Genomic DNA, 7,500 nt, shown 5'->3' with positions numbered 1-7,500 from the left:
ACTTCAGACTAGCTGCACCTCCACCAGCTACCCTGCAGTCTACAAAGTACTTCAGACTAGCTGCACCTCCACCAGCTACCCTGCAGTCTACAAAGTACTTCAGACTAGCTGCACCTCCACCAGCTACCCTGCAGTCTACAAAGTACTTCAGACTAGCTGCTCCTTCACCAGCTACCCTGCAGTCTACAAAGTACTTCAGACTAGCTGCTCCTTCACCAGCTACTCTGCAGTCTACAAAGTACTTCAGACTAGCTGCTCCTTCACCAGCTACCCTGCAGTCTACAAAGTACTTCAGACTAGCTGCTCCTTCACCAGCTACTCTGCAGTCTACAAAGTACTTCAGACTAGCTGCACCTTCACCAGCTACCCTGCAGTCTACAAAGTACTTCAGACTAGCTGCTCCTTCACCAGCTACCCTGCAGTCTACAAAGTACTTCAGACTAGCTGCACCTTCACCAGCTACTCTGCAGTCTACAAAGTACTTCAGACTAGCTGCACCTTCACCAGCTACCCTGCAGTCTACAAAGTACTTCAGACTAGCTGCTCCTTCACCAGCTACCCTGCAGTCTACAAAGTACTTCAGACTAGTTGCTCCTTCACCAGCTTTGAGAACACTTTCATGATCAATCATTATAAAACATATATATATATTATTCTGAAATGGACCAATCTGCACAACGACTACTTTCACTGTCTTTCACTATATTTAGATGAGAATACTTTCTACTTTCACTTGAGGAACATTTTGAATGCAGGACTTTTACTAACAGAGTATTCCTACACTCTGGTACTTCTACTTTTACTCAAGTACAAGATCTGAGTACTTCTACTTTACTCAAGTACACAATCTGAGTACTTCTACTTTTACCCAAGTACACAATCTGAGTACTTCTACTTTTACTCAAGAACAAGATCTGAGTATTTCTACTTTTACTCAAGAACAAGATCTGAGTACTTCTACTTTTACTCAAGTACAAGATCTGAGTACTTCTACTTTTACTCAAGAGCAAGATCTGAGTATTTCTACTTTTACCCAAGTACACAATCTGAGTACTTCTACTTTTACTCAAGAACAAGATCTGAGTATTTCTACTTTTACTCAAGAACAAGATCTGAGTACTTCTACTTTTACTCAAGAGCAAGATCTGAGTATTTCTACTTTTACTCAAGAACAAGATCTGAGTACTTCTACTTTTACTCAAGTACAAGATCTGAGTACTTCTACTTTTACTCAAGTACCAGATCTGAGTACTTCTACTTTTACTCAAGTACAAGATCTGAGTACTTCTACTTTTACTCAAGAGCAAGTTCTGAGTACTTCTACTTTTACTCAAGAGCAAGATCTGAGTACTTCTACTTTTACTCAAGAGCAAGATCTGAGTACTTCTACTTTTACTCAAGTACAAGATCTGAGTACTTCTACTTTTACTCAATACCAGATCTGAGTACTTCTACTTTTACTCAAGAACAAGATCTGAGTACTTCTACTTTTACTCAAGAGCAAGTTCTGAGTACTTCTACTTTTACTCAAGTACAAGATCTGAGTACTTCTACTTTTACTCAAGTACCAGTTCTGAGTACTTCTACTTTTACTCAAGTACCAGTTCCGAGTACTTCTCCCACCTTTTGAACGGAGTCAGGAATAAGGGGAAATAATTAAAGCAACGAACTTCAGACTTTACTTTTATCAACAAATATTTAATACAGTTTACAAAAAAGAAATGTAGAAAAACTTTACAGACAACATAGAGTAGGAAAAAACAAATACACACCGAGGTCGTGACGAACAAGCAACAAGAACATGTTGCATCGAATCCCTTCGTACGAACAACAGCGCACATTCGTAGACGTTTTTTAACTGTTCAATAAAGGTTTTCAGGATTCATTTCATTTCTCCCTGGAAGATATGTCGATAAGTGGATCCGTCGATGCTTAGGGCTTTTATTGTGAAAGGCTCGGAGGAAGGAGTGGGTCGATTGATGACACAGTTCTTCTATGCTAAATAATACTCAGTTATATTTTAACGTTTAAATTAATTGCAGGAAAAACTCCGTCTTGGTTTGGAGTCTCCGTGTTGTACTTTTATAATCCTCGGTGCTAACTCCTGGTGTGAAAGAACTCGTGAAAACAGCTGTTTAAAAAACACATTTTGACAAACGAGTTGTTAACCCGCCAAAAAAGCCTGAGTTAAGAAATGTGTTGTCGTTGTTCAGGGTCTCTGTGTTTAGTCGTTTGAAGCAACTCTGTTTCCGTTGATGCCATTTAGTTGCTGTGCTTGTTTTAGAAACTAAATCACACCACCGTTGAGCCGCTTGATGTTTGTGTTTCGGGTGGAAATTCTAGTAACAAAAACCACAAATTGGAAAAGTATTTTGACACACAAATAATTGCCCCAAAGTCCGTCTTGTTTCGAACGAGTCCCTCCCTGATGCTTTGGCTGCAGCGTAGAAGCTCCGAATAATCGACTTTTTTCATCCCATATGTTCAAGTTTCGGGTGAAAGTTCAGGTGAACAAAGACAACAGTTTGAACATATACTTTGACAATGCTTTCCGCACAACGGGATTGTTTGATATTATTATTTTCAGTGTGCTTCATTCACACCGTAAATAATGTGGCAAAATCAAAACTAGCCCGGTTTTTAAAGCTTCAGAAGTGATGCTCGGTGGTGACGTCGTCGTTTTGTCCGTACGTCGCCTCGTCGTCCTTCCTTCTTCCTGCAGAGTCGCAAAATAAATGTGTTATATATCCGATGAATTATTTTAAAATCAGGATTATTACTTTTATCAGAGATTGGGGAGGAGTCCCGATCTTCAGGAAGGTTTTTACTTATCTGCTGGAAAAAGTCAAATGTGTCGTTTTTCAATATTGGGCTATAAAAAGTGAAGTTTTATGGATTGACAAAGCAAAATATGAACATTTTAAACCTGCTTGACATCAGCACATTGTTAGGTGAGTGTTACCTGGGGGGTTGCGTCTGTAAATGGACACCGCGAGGAAGGTGGAGGCGCAGTACGGGGAGAAAACCACCAGGTGGCGTATCACCGTCAGCACTAACCAGACCCAGTCTGTACGGGGAGCGGTGGCAGCGGTGGCACCTACAGAAACATTTCACATTTTCCATATTTGACTACACTGAAACATACTTTTGGGGCCACAAAATTAAACAACCTTTAATAAAAAAACACAAATATCTGATTTACACAAAAGTTCAACCTCTTAGATGAATAACTCTAGGACTACCACACGTTTCAGGTTCTTGTACGTAGGACATGACTTTATATTTCCTACTTGAAATGATGTGCTTATTAAATTAATTAACCTTAACTTTACTTGTCATTTTAAATAATGGCTTTATTTACAAGAAGTGCATTTAATTAAGTTATTAAAGGATAACAAAACATCCCGATATGAACCACCAGATGGCACTGTGAATGGTACAGGTGCAATCAAACATACAATGACCTGTATTTTTATTATTAAGGACTAAAATTAGGCTATACAACCTGGAAAGTTGTGCTTAAATAATTAGTTGTGTTTATTTAATTTATTGTATTCATTTGAATTGCTATATTTTATTAAACAGAATAAATCGTATTCATAAATGGAGCAATTCTTTGAAATTCCATTTCCCCCCTGGCGTTGAATCGGTGTATTTTTTGATTACTTTTATTTCCCGACCCCTCTCACCTCTGACAAATAAGAAGCTGGTTGCAGACTCTCCTTCAGTACTGATGTGACACTTGTAGACGCTTCATCATAGCTGGAAACGTTGGGAGGGTCATGTGACCTGCAGCCCCTGGTCTCGAGGAAGGAGCCATACTTTGTAGAAATCCGCGCGGAGGGTCATCGCGTTCCTTTGTTTTACACACCAGAGTTACGTTGTCTCCCTTCATCACAGCGAGGATCGGACTCTCCAGGATCACCGCTGTTTCTGAACACGGAGAAACATGTGTGAAAACTAGCTAGCACCTTGTGGAGATGTTCACTAAACCCACTAACTAGTAAATGTATCTGAAGCTAAACTTGACGAAGCTAACGTTATCCTGCTAAAATCCAAACATGCAATAAAGAATACGATGGACTTAACTAACTTAACTAGACTTAACTTACCTGAATCTCGATCATTCAAAATAAACGTCACTAAAGCTCACAACACTCAACAAATTAAATAATGATGAATGGTAAGTGTACAATGTTATGTAGCTAACTGACAAGCTAACGTTAGCATGCTAATATCTAAATGCGTTTAGATAAAAAGGTGCAATAAGGAAAATGCTGGAATAACTTGATACATCAAATTAAACGTTATTAAATAACACAAAAAACCTCAAATAATGAAATGACGACAGTAGCTAACGTAGAAGCTAATATTAGCATGCTAATAATCTGAAACCTTGTTCAGAGAATACTAATATCAAATACTGAATTTATGATATCGTGACCTCCCTATTGTTTGTTTTCAGGATTGATAAGTGGTTCTTTTGTATATCGGCTTTAAAAAAAACTTTATTTAAATAATACAAAAAGCCTCAAATAATGAAATGTACATTTCTCAAAGTTATTGAAGTGAATGTTATTTTGCTATATATTGATTGTTGTGCTTTTATTTATGTCTTCAATGTGTGCATATGTACAAATCTGTATTTTTATAAATATGTTTATATATCTTTGTTATTGTATTCGGGATTGTGGGAAAGGGTATTTCGATCTCTCTGTCTGTACACACAAACTGAAAGATTGACGATAAGTTGCTTTGACAAGTGTAACCGTTGTGTCGCTAACTTACAAGCTACTGTTAGCATGCTAATGATATCGTTCTTCTGTAATTGTCTTTACCCCGGACGCTGATGTTGAGGCTGTTGCTGCGCTGCTTCGCCCGAGACTCACACCAGTAGATGGCGCTGTCGGCCTGTTTGGAAGTGTTAGATGTTGCAGCCACAGGAAGTGATATTCCCCCACTTGTCTCCGCAGCCGGACGTCTTTCCTCCGGGGGTTCACGGTGGGGCACGCCGTGTGGCGCTGGTGCTGAAGGTGGTGATGGTGGACCTGAAGACCCTCCACCCGTCCACGCTGCTGCTGTCCCCGCAGCTCAGGGACAGATTCCTGTACTCAAACACCTGAGCCGAGGCCGGAGACATGACCAGCGAGGCCGGGTCCGAGCCATCTGCAACGCACGTGTATTAAAGGTCCCCTATTATGCTGTTCTTCATCAGTACATCACAGGTCATCCAGAGCCTGTCTCTGATTGGCTGAAACACCAAACAGATCATTTCAGGATTACCCACAATCCCCTCTGTTTCAGCCCTGTCTCCAAAGTGCTGATTCTCTGTCTGTTACTTCAGATGAGAATAAGGAGCCCCTCCCCACGCCCCTCTGAGAGACATCTGGTTACAAAGAACTCAATGGAGCTCTAGAGGAGATCCAGGTGATAAGGGGGGGGGGGGTACCTTGTTGCTGATTGGCTAATGGCTACACAAGACAACACATCGTTATGACATCATCAAGTGGCCGAAATCTGATCAGCTCATTTTCAGACAGGTTTTTATAGAAATGGATCAAAAAGAGAGAAAATCTTTGTTCCTGAAACTTTCAGAGTGTCTTTCCACAGAGGGGACACATGCTGATGTAGAAGAGACATGGAGAAGAGGGGACACATGTTGATGTAGAAGAGACATGAAGAAGAGGGGACACATGTTGATGAAGAAGAGACATGAAGAATGAGGGGGACACATGTTGATGTAGAAGAGACATTGGAGAAGAGGGGACACATGTTGATGTAGAAGAGACATGGAGAAGAGGGGACACATGTTGATGTAGAAGAGGACATGGAGAAGAGGGGACACGTGTTTGATGTAGAAGAGACATGAAGAAGAGGGGACACATGTTGATGTAGAAGAGACATGGAGAAGAGGGGGACACATGTTGATGAAGAAGAGACATGAAGAAGAGGGGACCATGTTGATGTAGAAGAGACATGGAGAAGAGGGGACACATGTTGATGCAGAAGAGGACATGAAGAAGAGGGGACACATGTTGATGTAGAAGAGACATGGAGAAGAGGGGGACACATGTTGATGTAGAAGAGACATGAAGAAGAGGGGCCACATGTTGATGTAGAAGAGACATGAGGAAGAGGGGACACATGTTTGATGTATAAGAGACATGAAGAAGAGGGGACACATGTTGATGTAGAAGAGACATGAGAAGAGGGGACGACATGTTGATGTGAAGAAGAGGACATGGAAGAAGAGGGGACACATGTTGATGTAGAAGAGACATGGAAGAAGAGGGGACACATGTTGATGTAGAAGAGACATGAAGAAGAGGGGACACATGTTGATGTAGAAAGAACATGAAGAAGAGTGGACACATGTTGATGTAGAAGAGACATGAAGAAGAGGGGACACATGTTGATGTAGAAGAGACATGAGGAAGAGGGGACACCTGTTGATGTAGAAGAGACATGAGGAAGAGGGGACACATGTTATGTAGAAGAGACACTGGAGAAGAGGGGACACAATGTTGATGTAGAAGAGACACGAGGAAGAAGGGGAGCACATGTTGATGTAGAAGAGACATGAAGAAGAGGGGACACATGTTGATGTAGAAGAGACATGAGAAGAGGGGACACATGTTGATGTAGAAGAGACATGAAGAAGAGGGGACACATGTTGATGTAGAAGAGACATGAAGAAGAGGGGACACATGTTGATGTAGAAGAGACATGAAGAAGAGGGGACACATGTTGATGTAGAAGGAGACATGGAGAAGAGGGGACACATGTTGATGTAGAAGGAGACATGAAGAAGAGGGGACACATGTTGATGTAGAAGAGACATGAAGGAAGAGGGGACACATGTTGATGTAGAAGAGACATGAAGAAGAGGGGACACATGTTGATGTAGAAGAGACATTGAAGAAGAGGGGACACATGTTGATGTAGAAGAGACATGAAGAAGAGGGGACACATGTTGATGTAGAAGAGACATGAAGAAGAGGGGACACATGTTGATGTAGAAGAGACATGAGAAGAGGGGACACATGTTGATGTAGGAAGAGACATGGAGAAGAGGGGACACATGTTGATGTAGACGAGACGTGAAGAAGAGGGGACACGTGTTGATGTAGAGAGACATGAGGAAGAGGGGACACATGTTGATGTAGAAGAGACATGAGAAGAGGGGACACATGTTGATGTAGAAGAGACATGGAGAAAGGGGACACATGTTGATGTAGAAGAGACGAGATTGAGAAGAGGGGACACATGTTGATGTAGAAGAGACATGAGAAGAGGGGACACATGTTGATGTAGAAGAGACATGGAAAGAGGGGACACATGTTGATGTAGAAGAGACATGAAGAAGAGAGGGGACACATGTTGATGTAGAAGAGACATGAGAAGAGGGGACACATGTTGATGTAGAAGGAGACATGAAGAAGAGGGACACATGTTGATGTAGAAGAGACATGAAGAAAGGGGACACATGTTGATGTAGAA

The 7,500-nt window shown here is 41.3% G+C and overlaps 1 protein-coding gene and 1 long non-coding RNA gene across 4 annotated transcripts in view; both read right to left on the bottom strand.

Annotated features, from left to right (window-relative positions):
- LOC117463656 (neural cell adhesion molecule 2-like) overlaps nt 1-7,500 on the bottom strand; it is a 74,489-nt gene that overhangs the window by 59,431 nt on the left and 7,558 nt on the right. The gene's annotated exons all lie outside the window — the stretch shown is intronic.
- On the bottom strand, nt 2,254-3,814 carry LOC139435705 (uncharacterized). Its single transcript, XR_011644917.1, has 3 exons — nt 3,690-3,814; nt 2,963-3,097; nt 2,254-2,716 (listed from the first exon to the last, which is right to left on the bottom strand). It is a non-coding gene; the product is annotated as an uncharacterized lncRNA (long non-coding RNA).

This window comes from Pseudochaenichthys georgianus, chromosome 18 (genome assembly GCF_902827115.2).
Source record: "Pseudochaenichthys georgianus chromosome 18, fPseGeo1.2, whole genome shotgun sequence".
NCBI lineage: Eukaryota > Metazoa > Chordata > Actinopteri > Perciformes > Channichthyidae > Pseudochaenichthys > Pseudochaenichthys georgianus.
The sequence above is the reverse complement of the archived record's forward strand: the minus strand, read 5'-3'. Positions and strand labels throughout refer to the sequence as shown.